The sequence below is a fragment of the Camelus ferus genome, chromosome 11, assembly GCF_009834535.1.
Source record: "Camelus ferus isolate YT-003-E chromosome 11, BCGSAC_Cfer_1.0, whole genome shotgun sequence".
In the NCBI taxonomy this organism is placed as follows: domain Eukaryota; kingdom Metazoa; phylum Chordata; class Mammalia; order Artiodactyla; family Camelidae; genus Camelus; species Camelus ferus.
In genome coordinates this window covers 61,561,982-61,574,444 of record NC_045706.1, presented here as the reverse complement: position 1 = coordinate 61,574,444, position 12,463 = coordinate 61,561,982, and the positions used below count along the sequence as shown (strand labels likewise).

Sequence of the window (12,463 nt, the reverse complement as noted above, 5' to 3'; positions counted from 1 at the left end):
GTAAACCTAAAAACTGCTTAAAAAACCAACCAACCAACCAACCAAACAAACAAACAAAAACCCTTCCCCTGTAAGTCCTATGTGCCATTTATTCATTCACTTTTTTTTTAACATAGTTGTGATCATACCATCTGCACAATTTCATAACCTTCTTTTGTCATTAAACTTGATAACAAAAGCATTCCCATGCTATTCCGAATTCTTCTGAAATACTATATTTAATGGCTTAATATGCCACACTATAGAATTTCAAGGTATTTGGCTCCTTAGGAAATGCTACAATGAATACAGTTTTAGATAGGATTTAAAAAAGAAATTCAGACTTATTGTCTGAAGCTATATTTGCAGATGTGTGATTACTGGATCAAAGAGGCGCATACCATCAAGCCTGGTATGCGTACATCTTGCCAAATTGCTTTTCACTGCCACCAGCAATGAGTAAGCCTGCCTGTTTGACCACATCTTTGGCAGCCCTGGCTATTTCCTTTTTATGGCTCCTTGCTACTATGAGCTGTAGGAGCCCTGGTTATGACTCAGACCAGGTGTGGCTTGCCCACGACGTGACGCAATTCGGGCCAAACGGAGCTGGCGGCAGTCTTTAGCCACGCCCATGGGTGGGGCGCCCTCCCAGTGACAGATGTTGTTGGGACCAGAAGGAATGAAGCGGGATGAATACAAGACCGGAACTCTAATTGACACAACATTGTACAACGACTGTACTTCAATTGAAAAAAAAAAAAAAAAAAAGCAGCCTAGGGATGCTAGGAGGCAGCATGATATAATGCAGGGTGCTGTTTAGAACCCTGGGTCTGAATCTTTTTCTGCTTAACAATTGGCTTGTGCTTTCGGCCAAGAGGTTATCTCCCCGGAGTGATTCCTTTAGTGTATATACCTCAAGGCTAATATGCCCCGAGGCAGAGCGGTTTGGGGAAATGATGAGGGGTGACCTCTCTGCAGGAGGACTGTGAGTCAGGCTAGTTCCTTACTTCCTTTTGCTTCATTCTCAGATCCCCCAGGAGCCAGGTCACAGCCTGATGCAGGGCCTCTGTTGGAACCAGAAAGGATACAGATGACCCCCCATGGCGAGCCTTGCTAGCTGCCTGTGGTCAAGCCATGCCTGGCACTCCTCACCCGCGGGCGCGTCAGCCCGTTCAGAGTTTCCCGGGGTGAGCATCTGGAGGCCAGCCTTCCATCATTTTTCTTCCTCTTCTTTGGGATGAGATCATGAGAGAGAGGCTGGTAATTGCTCAGGAAAAATAAGGCTCCTTTTTAATCAGGTGCTAAAAGTGCTTTCAGCAGCCTGGAGAAGCGCTGCTGACAGGAGCAGCCTCCAGTCAATTTCGCGACACTTCAAAGAGCAGAGGTAAGATTGCTTCTGGGAAATTAGCACCATCACCCCCGCCCCCAACCTTGATTTTCTCGGACCACTGAGCACACAGGTCAAACCCAGAGATGGGAAATGTTGGTGTCTGTGCAACACGAGCACTGCTGAGATTGCCATTGAGACTCCAGGCGAATCGCCTTCTCTGAGTGTTGCGTTCAGTTGCTTCATCTGCAGAGTGGGGATAGATTGGCGAAATCCTATCTCGTAGGGTTGTGAGGATGGAGCGGAGGGGAGAGACTGGCACAGCGTTTACACTGCTGCATACTTGTCATGTTTATGTTTCATTTGATCATTTCAAAAATTCCATGAGGTGGGGAGCATCGTTATCTGGGATTCAGATCCACCCTGTTGATGGCCCAGGTCTTCTCCCAGTGCCCATGTGCTGTTTGCCCAGAGACGCCCTCATATTGTTGCGGGTGCCCAGGGATGCAAAGGGAAACTTGGCTTTGTGACCCACGGCCAAGGTGCTTCTTAACTCCCTTTTGCTGAGATGCCTCTGGCTGCAAATCCGTTGATTGATTTTAGCCTCTACCTCCAGGCCAAAAGCCCTGGGCAAATCACAAAAGCTCCCTAACGTTGGAAAAAAAAGATGTGTTCAGAAAGTGGAAACTTTCCTGACCAGCTCATCACGGCTGCACGGCTGGGGCAGTGCGGGGTGGGGTTTCTCTCTGCCACCTCCCTCCTCCCCAACCTTTTGGTTCTGCTCCTGATAACATCGTAGGTCAAGCATGTGGCTAAATATAGCTGCCTTCCCAGCTGGGCTGTCATCGGGACCGTCAGCAGTGCTGTCCCAGGTTTTCAGACTGGGACATGACAGTCAAGCTCAGTTATAGGGTAGGGATTTTGTTTTCAGGGAGTCCTACCCTCTTCCTTCCACTTTTAGGCAGAAGGATAGACCCCAGAGCCAACTGGAAGGCAGGTGGGGAGTAGGATGGGGGCAAGAGGGAACCTGGACCTGCAGACCTGAGTCCACAAGATCAAAGTCTCTGGCTCCTATGTCCTGTGGCCTTGGGAACACTGGCCTCACAGGAGCTGAAGGGCCAGGGTAAGTCATGGTCTCATTACCAGCAGTGTGGGGACTTGGACAACCATTGAACCTCTGAGCTACAGTGGCCTCATGTGCAAGAAGGAGTAATGGTAACTTAACGCTCGGCATTATAGGAATATAATTATTTATTTACGCTTCAAATAAAGGAAGCAAGGATGTGTTGACTCTGGGTCATGTGAAGCTGCTTATGCTGGCGGAACTGATAGGTACTGAGTCTGCCATGAGGCACAAGCCCTGCCATCTCTCCATCAGCCCTGCCACGCAGGTATCTCGTTCAGGCCAGCCCAAATGTTCTGAGCATCTCTGTGTGCTGGGAGCTTGCGGTTCAGTTCTCGCAGACAGGAAGCAGCAGAGACAGGACTGAAAGCTGTACTTGACGACGCCAAAGTCACCGTGAGCCCTGTCTGATGCTCCACCCTCCCTCTCACCCAGTGATGATCATCCGTTTTGGTCTCTGGTTTATTGGTCTGAGAATTCTTAAGGAGGAGACCAGTTGAGGGCAGAAGGGGTCTGGGCAGGGCTGAGGGAGGGGACTCAGTGGGGGCTCCCTCCTAAGCGAGCAGGTTGGAAGATCTAGAGCTTCTGCTCTGCCCAACCTGCAAACTCTAGGAGCAGCATTCTGTATCAGTGGCATCCCTGGATTTGTGCAGCCCATGGCCTGTGCAGCTGAGTGCGGTGGTCCCTCTAGGGCCACTTCCCCCCGAGGACACCTAGGCCTCTTGGAGATACAGGTGGGGTGCGTACAAACTCTTTCCTCAGCCATCTGAGCCCCACAGACTCCCAGCTTAGGAGGAAGAATTGAAATTAGCTTTGCCAAAGGGATTTATTTTCATTAGTGTCTATTGCCCTGTCCAGTGGGAAAATGCAGTATAGTTAGTGTGCCTTCCTTTGACTCCCTCATTTCTTCCATATGCACTGGTTTTGTAACCACCATGGGCCAGGCAATGGGATACAGCAGTGACCAAGACTTTCACAGCACTTACATTTGGGGCTTCAGGTTGGGGTTTCAAGCTGAGCGCATAGAGCAGACAGGATGTGGAGCCTTGAAAGCCAGGGCTTGGAGTTTATATTTTATTCAGCCTTAAGGAAGCCAAAGGTGAGTTTAATCATGGGGTTGATAGGATTTGATGAACATTTAAAAAAGATTTCATAGCAGCAGTGTTTACAATTGCCAAGATATGGAAGCAACCTCAGTGTTCACCAGCAGATGAGTGGATAATAATGTGACATATATATATTATATATATATACACATACATCCATCAAAATGGAATACTACTCAGCCATAAAAAAGAATGAAATTTTGTCATTTGCAGCAACATGGATGGGCTTGCTAAGTAAACTAAGTCAGACAAAGACAAATACTGTGTGATATCACTTATATGTGGAATCTAAAAAAATACAACAAACTGGTGATTTAACAAAATAAGAAGCAGACTCACAGATATAGAAAACAAACGAGTGTTTACCAGTGGGGAGAAGGAAGGAAGGAGGGGCAATATAGGGGTAGGAAATTATAAGGTACAAACTGTTAGGTATAAAATAAGCTACAAGGATACATTGTGCAACACTAGCTAATATTTTACAATTATTATAAATTATAAAAATTATAAAAAACCCTGTAGCTAATATTTTTAAAATTTAAACTATAAATGGAGTATAACTTGTAAATATTGTAAATCACTATATTGTACACCTGTAACTTATATAGAATATTATATAAATATCCTTCAATTAAAAAATAAATAATAAAAAAGATTTCTCTGGTTGCTGCATGGAAAACAGAGTGCTGTGAGGATGAGACGGGGGCAGGACCCATCAGAAGGACATTGTAGGGGTCCAGGAGAGAGAGATGGTAGCCCAGAAGCTCAGGGAGGGGAGGGAGGAGGTCATTTGGATAGAATTTGGCTCTGGAGGCTTGGTTGGGAGGAATGAGGAAGAGGAAACCCAAGCAGGACTCCCAGTGGTATGAGTATTTACACACACTGTCTGCCATGTATGGGCTGCCTAAGTTTTAGGAAGCCATGGTGCAGGGGGCTGGTTTCCACACCTAACAGGTAGTGACCGCCTCTGTGTGGCTGAGCCCATGTATTGATTCCTTTTAATAATCACAACAATCTTATGAGAGAGGTACTACTGTTATCTAAATAATTTGCTCAAGTAACTGCTCTGGTGGCTCAAGCATCCTGGTTCCCCCAGAAAAGTAGCCTCAGCCGTAGCTTTGTCTGTCCCTTGGGTCGCCAGCTCTGGTAATCGGAGGAGGCTTGGCTCATGCTCATTGCTAAGGGATCAGGTCCACATTTGAGACTTCCACCTTTGTCTTCTGCTCCAAACACAGGTTTGCAATGATTCCCCTTATGTGGATTTGCTGAAAGCTAAATGAACTATCCCACATCCCCGTCCCTGAAAATACACGAACTTTACCCTGGGGAGGGCAGAGGGCTGCCTTGTACCTCGCAGGGGATGGGAGCCCCTCCTGAGAGACCCACGGAAAAATCTGAAGTTCCTGACCCCAGAGACCCCAGCAGTATCTTTGAGCCCATTTGGTAGTTTCTGCAGAACAAGAGGGCTCTCATTCAAGTGGCCTTATTCAGATGTACACTTTCTTTCTTTTTTATTGAAGTATAGCTGATTTACAATGTTGTGTTAATTTCTGGTGTGCAGCATAGCAATTCAGTTATACATATGCCTTTTCATATTCTTTTTATTATAGGCTATGACAAGGTATTGAATATAGTTCCCTGTGCTCTACAGTAGGACCTTGTGGTTTATCTCTTTTATATATAGTAGTTAGCATCCACAAACCCCAAACTCCCAGTTTATCCCTCCAACCTGCCCTCACTTTCCCTGCTGGTAACTGTAAGTTTGTTTTCTACGTCTGTGAGTCTGTCTGTGTTTGTCAATCAGTTCATTTGGAGAGGCACACTTTCAGTGGCTGTCCCAATGGCTAGCCAGCAGGGAGGGCTCGTGAGGTCAGCTGACACTGGCACACGGTCTCCCTGGCAGCATCACACGCCCACGGAGAGAAGAGAGGTGCACAAGATGATGAGCAGGGGGCCTAGAAGCCCTCAGGACTCTGTCCTTTATCTTACATTGAAATTTCGCCCCAGCATATCTTTGCATGGATCGCTGAGCAGTTCCCTGGTCATAAAGACCTGCTCTTCAAAGTACAGTGAGATGTGCCTGCTCAGAGCCTAGGGATGAATTACCCCACGTGCAAGCGTGCACACACACATGCTAAGGATCAGTATGCATGTGGAAGCATCCGTAGCTCTCCTCTGGACCAGGAGAGAAAAAGAATGAAGAGAATGGCATTTGGGGCATTCCTGGCAGAGAATGAGCTGGTGGTGCTCATTGGAGATCCAGGCACAGATCCGAACCTGGTACCTTGTACCTGTGAAGGAGGTATCACAATCTCCACCTTCCAGGGGGAAGTAACTGAGGCTCCCTGCAGCACTCGCACCACCAGCTCTGCACCCCGCCTGTGCGGCCGACCTCTCGATATCACCCCTTTGGCTCCCGCATGGCCATCTGTTGTGTTAATTGAGCGCTTCAACTGCATTCGAAGGCCAGGTTTGGTGCTTGAATATATTGCCACATTAATAACTTCCGAACATTTCAGGCAGCATCGCAATAGTAAATTAGGACAAGACGGGCCATATATTCAGGGCCGAGAGCTGAAGTACCATTTTATTACAGGTGCCATGGAATTAAAGGCTTAATTTTCTTTTAAAAGATGGCGATGCATCATTTCCTGCAGCCAGGTAAAAACAGTTAGTAGAAATGATTTATCTGTCATTCCATTTAAAACAAGGAAACCGGCATCCCAGGATCTTGTCATTTATCTCTGCCTGGAGGGCACTTGAGGCTTTGATCAGTCGTTCTGACTTGAAGGACAGGCCACGTCCTGGGCATGGTCGGGAGAGGGAGGTGAGGACAGAGCGCCATCTCTGTGGGTTAGGGGAGCATGGCTTTCCACGCGAGGCTCAGAAGGCAGACAGGCTGTGTTCCTTTCCCAGCCTTGGCCCTGGGCTGGCTCTGTGGTCGCCCTGCACTGCTCGGAGCCCGGTTTTCCCACCTACAAAATGGAGCCACAGCTGAGCTTCTCATGGGGCTGTTGGAAGGATCTCATGAGATCTGAGGTGGAAAGAAAGCGGGCTTCCAGGGGGGCTTGCACAAATATGTGACATTTGCAGGAAGAGCATCTTAGAACCGTTCTTTTATTTTCTGATAATAAAAGTTATACTAATTGAGGAGGAATTTGGAAAATATCAAAAATAGCAAAAAAGGTAATAAAGAACGTGGTGTCATATGACCCAGAGATGGTCATTGTCATTTTTCCCTTTTTTGGGCATACTTTTAAAAACAAAATTATTCTTTTTCTATGGCTGAGTAGTATTCCATTGTGTGTGTGTGTGTGTGTGTGTGTGTGTATGTATATATATATATATATATATTTATCACATCTTCTTCTAAAAAAGAATAAAATAATGCTATTTGCAGCAACATGGATGGACCTGGAGATTGTCGTACTAAGTGAAGTAAGCCAGGAAGAGAAAGAAAAATACCATATGCTTTCACTAATACATGAAATCTAAAAAATGAGACAAATGAGCTTTTTTATAGAACAGAAACAGACTCACAGACATAGAAAACAAACTTATGGTTACCAGGGGGAAAGGCAGGGATGCAGCAATAAATTGGGAGTTCAGGATTTGCAAATAATAACTACTATATGTAAAATAGATAAACAACAAGATCCTACTGTATAGCACAGGGAACAATATTCAGTACCTTGCAACAGCCTATACTGAAAAGAATATGAAAAGGAACATATATATGTATAACTGAATCACTATGCTGTACACCAGAAATGAACACAACATCATACACTGTATATACTTCAATAAAAAATAAAAACCAAAAAAATTTACATACAGTAAAAAATCAAATCAGATCAAAAAGAAAAGCAAAGTTGGATTCATATACGTTTGCAATGTAATATTCTGGTACTCTGTTTTTCCGATTTGATATTAAAATTTGAACACCAGCCTCATTCTTAATGACTGTCCACAAATGTCTTTGTGTGGTTGCGTGCTGTTCTTTTGCATAAATGCATGTGACCTAAGCTGACCCCCTCTTGTTGCCTCTTTATATTCTTTCTTCTGTGAACCCTTCCTGTGGCTGTTGTAAAAAATTACTGCTAACAGAGGGATTTAAAACAACAGACATGTATCTTCTCAGAATTCTGGAGGCTGGAAGTCTGTGATCAAGGTGTCGGCTGGGCTGAGCTGCCTTCAAGCGCTGGTCCAGCTTCTGGTTCCTCCAGTTGTTTCTGGGTTTGTGGCTGCATCCCTCCAAACTCTGCATCCTTTCCCCATGGGCTTTCCTTTTCTGTATGTCTCTCTCCTCTGAGTGCTTCTAAAAGGAGACTTTGTCCCTGGATTTCGGGCCCACCTGGATGATTAAGATGATCTCTTCATCTCTGGATTCTTAATTACATTTGCAGAGACTCCAGATAAGGTCACATTCACAAGTTCTGGGGGTTAGGATGTTGACATATCTCTTGGGGGTCACCGTTCAGGCCACTGCAGCCAGGAAACTAGGGCCTAAAGAAATCCAGTCCTTTGCCCAGGATCACAAGGCTTCAGCTAGTAGAGCTGGGATTTTATCCCTGGCATTTGGCCTAAACATGTTTAATTTGTCTGAACATCTTGTGATATACATGGGAGTTATCTTTTCAACTTTTTGTTTTAATGACCTCTTTGTCTGCTGACGATGGCTCTCTCCTGTCTGTCCTTCCTGGCTCCAGTCACCCTTGGAGGCAGGCCCCGCAGACAGCTCTGTCCCTACCAGCCCGCCAGGTGTAAGGGAAGGGAGCCAACACTCGCAGGACAGCGGGTGTGAGCCCCCGCCCCCAGGATTGCTGCTGTCTGAACCTGCTGGTCCGATCCATCAGATGCCTCAGGTATCCAACGGCACCAGCTGATCCAGACCACCTCCCCCAGCTCCTTTCCTTTCTGGAGGAGACCCCCCCGTCCCCAGCAGCTCTGCTCTGCAACCTCACTGACGTCTGTGGGACACAACCTCTGTCCCCGGCCCCCACAGCACCCTTGATCTTCCCTTGTGGCCAGAATCGCTGAGAGGTTCAAGTGAGGTACCCAAAAGTGACGTTGCCCTGGCCACTGCTTTACAAATCTGATTAATACGTGGCAACCATTTGTGGGATTTTTCTGGAATGGATGTGATGCCAAGAAAGCCTTCTCCGAGGGGGCCTGGTGATGCTGACTGGGCCCGTTTCCTACTGTGGGCCTGTGTATTCGCCCTCGTAAGCCCCCAGGCTATTCTCGGCCCATGTTGATTTATGGCTGCCCACACCTGTAACCAGGTCTGAGTTCAAATCGTGCCTCCAGCCCTTCCTGGCAGGGCCTGTGTCACAGTCAGTAATATGAGAGGCCCGAGGGAAGGCGACTCGATCCCAGGAGCTCGGGGGCCTAGGTGTCTGCTCCCCGGCAGGAGCGCCGTGGGGCCCTGGTGCCCGCAGAAGGGGGGTAAGTTCCAGGGTGACACAGGGAGGGCCCAGTGGGTGGTGTGGGCGGAAGCTCTCAACCTGGTGTCATGGGGAGGGAGGTTGTTTAAACATTATCTGGGCTGGGGCCTGAGAACCTGCCTCCCTATCAAGGTCCCAGGTGATGCTGGTACTGCGACAGTGGTCCGCGCTGTGGGAACTGCTGGTGGGGATCAGGGCCCGCCCAGCAGGTGCTCCAGAAGTGCTGATGCAGTCCCTTCCTGGGGGCTCCTGCAGGCTGGCGGGGTTCTGGGACCTTCGGGGGCCTTAGGGATGACCCGGTGCACGTTCCCAGCCAGGCTGGAAAGCTCCTTCAGCATCCAGGGGGTGGGGGCTGATGGAGATGGCTGGCCCACCTCTCCTGGGCAGCCTGAGCTGAGGCACCAAGCACATATCTTGCCTAGGTCACTGTAGCCCCGGCTGCATCCTTGGAGTCAGAGTGGGTCCTCCCACAGGCTGCCCTCCCTCTGCCGCTCACCCGGGCAGCCTGGCAGGGCTGTGCCTGCGGAGGGGCTGGGAGCAGCACCCCTGAGAGCTTCTGTTGGAGCTGACAGAGGTTCTGCTGAAGGTGATGGATACCCATGCGGGTGGGAAGCACTGCATCCAGCCAGGTGCAAAGGTGAGGTTCTCATTCATGGACGGACACGGGGGCACAGCCCCTCCCTTCCTCGATCCCTGCTGTGGAGATGCAGGTGCGTGGAGGAGTGTGTGGGTGAACACGCATGTGCACGTGTGCGTGTTGGGAGAGGCCGGTTGTTGGCTCAGTGCTGGCGCAGGGCCTGTGAGATGCCAGCCCCGGGACAAGCCAGGGCTTGGAGGGGGTGGGGGCTGGGATGGGAGGTGGGAATTCGAGCTCTTCTCTGGGAAGAGGTGTGGTGTCTGTTTCTCTAGTCTCAAGGTTGTAAGAAAAATCCAGGCTCCAAACCAAAACATTCTCAGAGCATCCTCCTGTACTGCAGGTGGAAGGGTGGTGTCCAGACTCGCATGATTGCCCTGCTCTGAGGTCGGGAGCAGTTCTCTGAGCTCCCTGTCAAGTGCAGAACATGGGCAGGAACAGGGTCGGGGAGGCTCTAGGAGGCTGTAAAACAGTGTGGCAGGTACAGCGAGGGCCTGACCGTGCAGCACAGGGGTCTTGGAGGGAAGCAGCCATTGGTCGGTATTAGGTTTGACCACCAAGTGGATGTGAGACAGAAGGTGACTGGGGGAACATCACGCCTGGATGCTGGGAGACTTGGGGAGATGGGTGGGTTATGTGTGTGCATGTGTTGTGGGGGTCAATTCCAGTCTGGCCTCAGTGGGATGACTTTCCCAGGGCAGAGGCGTGAGGACACCTCCCTTAGACCCTGGAGAGACCATGCTGGCATTTGACGCCCTCTTACCTCTCCTTCTTGGGGGTGAGCTCCCTGCGGTGAGCCCCTGCTGGGACTGTCAGCACCCAGAAAGGGGAGGTAGTGCCCCCTGCAGCTTCCCTGGTCTCCTGGCTCTTGCGCGCTCCCTGAGCCAGCCTGCTCCTGTGTGTGGGGCCCGAGCCACATTGCTGTCTTCACACAAAATGGGGCTCAAGGCAAGAGGAGGGGATGGGACCCAAGATTAACGGGGAACTCCTGCATGGCAGAGGTCAGGCTGGGTGATTAACGATAAACCTATAGTCACTTTGAGACTTAGATATAATTGTACGCATTTTAAAGATGAAGATGACTTGTCCAAGATCACAAAGCAGCCGGGAGCAGGGCCCTTGTCTCTGTAGTGGAGGTGGTAAGTCCTTTTTCATAGACAGTCCCTACCATGGGCAGATTCTGCGTCTACTTCAATATAAGTTTAACCTTGAGCAAGTCATAGCCAGATTTCGACAGGAAAGACAGGGCTTGACAAGTGAATGATAAAGACACAGGTTTGGTTTCAGGCTTGGAATCTGGGTCTTCTGACCAGGACCAGCTGGGCCAGAGCCCAGAGTCAGGGGACGAGGGTGGAGGAGGGGTCTGTGGGCTGTAGTTAGCCAAGCTTATACGTCCCATGTGAGTTGCGTGAATGTCCCATTGAGTGTCCCCAGCAGACAGAGTCCAGCCCTGATTCACAGTGCTGCACTGAGTGTTCCAGGTGACTGGGTGCACAGCTGGCTCGGACAGGGCCCCTGCCGCTCCAGCAGACTTTCCCAGAGACAAAGGTTAAACAGAAAAGATGTCTGAAGACCTGGGAAATGAGCCCAGGTTCTATGGATGGGGAGTGGAGCTTCAGTCACACATACTGTCCCATTTAACCTCCCCACAGTTCAGCAAAGTAGGCCATATTACAAACTGAGAAGTGAGGCTCAGAGAGGTTAAGTGACTTGTCCAAGGTCACACAGCAAGAAGGAGATGAAGCAGAGATTCAAAGTTTACTAAAGCTCTTTTCTCTGAACTCAAGCAGGTGAACATCTGCCCCCATTCTTCTCCCTGCTTCAGCTACTCACTCTACAGAAATTCACTCTCATAAGAAGCGCTTCAAGACATACAAGACTCAGAGACATGATATGGTCAGAGATGTAACCGAGGTGGGCCTCCTGGCTGGTCAGAGGCTGTTCCTGCTGTGGAGCAAAGCCTTCTGCTAGCGCCTAAGACCCCTGGTGCAGAAGAGCTGGGCATCTCCCAGGCACAGGCCTGCCGGTGGGGCCGGGTGAGGCAGCCTGTACCCTGTGACTTCCGCCGGACAGCTGTGTCCAGCACCAGCCGCGCTGAGAGGAGACCCTGATCCCTCCCACTCAGGCTCTAATCAGCAGAGTCCCTGTCCACCCACATCCCTGGCACTGCCACACAGCTTCCTGCCCTCCCTGGGGCAGCCTGGGGCTGAGATCCCACCCCGTAAGTACCCCCGACCTGGCCCTGCGGAGAGAGTGATCTTTCTGGTGAGAAACGAGGGGCTCACTCACCGTGTGCAGCATCCCCTTCAAGGTGGCAGGAGCGTGGAGGGCACAACTGCCCGCAGACGGGACACGAGCTGCCCGAGGGGCGCTCGCCCTGGGCGCTCACACTTCCTTTCTCGGAGCGGCAGTGAGGCAGTGGGAAAGAATCCTCTCCCACCCAGCCCTTTGCCCGGGAAACCAGATATGACTTGGAAGCCAGCTGGACATTCCTGCATTAGGCTGCTCAGAAATGGACCACAGCCCCACCGCTCAGAGAGGCCCGCGTGCTCCCGCCCCCCGCTTACTTCCTCGGGAGCCTGGCTCTTCTTGGCAATGCCTCCATCCCAAGGGACTGGGTCTATGACCTTGGTGAAGCCCTCGGCCGACCCCACACCCGCCCTCTGGCTCTGTTCGTTTATAAATAGGCCCATTTCTCATCTGGCCCAGAGCTCCACACCCAAGAGGCAGAGGCAGCCTCGGGATTCCCTTTCCAGCCAAGGGCAGAGCAGGACCCGATGGGCTCATGGGCCTGAGGGATGAGATCACAAATTCTCCTGCAAATAGCAACTCATGCTGGACAGTCAG

At 50.0% G+C, this 12,463-nt stretch overlaps 1 protein-coding gene across 2 annotated transcripts in view; it reads right to left on the bottom strand.

Moving 5' to 3' along the window:
* Positions 1-12,171, bottom strand: part of C11H10orf71 (chromosome 11 C10orf71 homolog) — a 56,096-nt gene extending 43,925 nt beyond the window's left edge. For both annotated transcript variants that reach the window (XM_014562651.2, XM_014562653.2), the window contains exon 1: positions 11,906-12,171. The gene's annotated coding sequence lies outside the window, so the exon portion shown is untranslated. The remainder of the gene's footprint in view (positions 1-11,905) is intronic.
* Between the last annotated feature and the right edge of the window lie 292 nt (positions 12,172-12,463).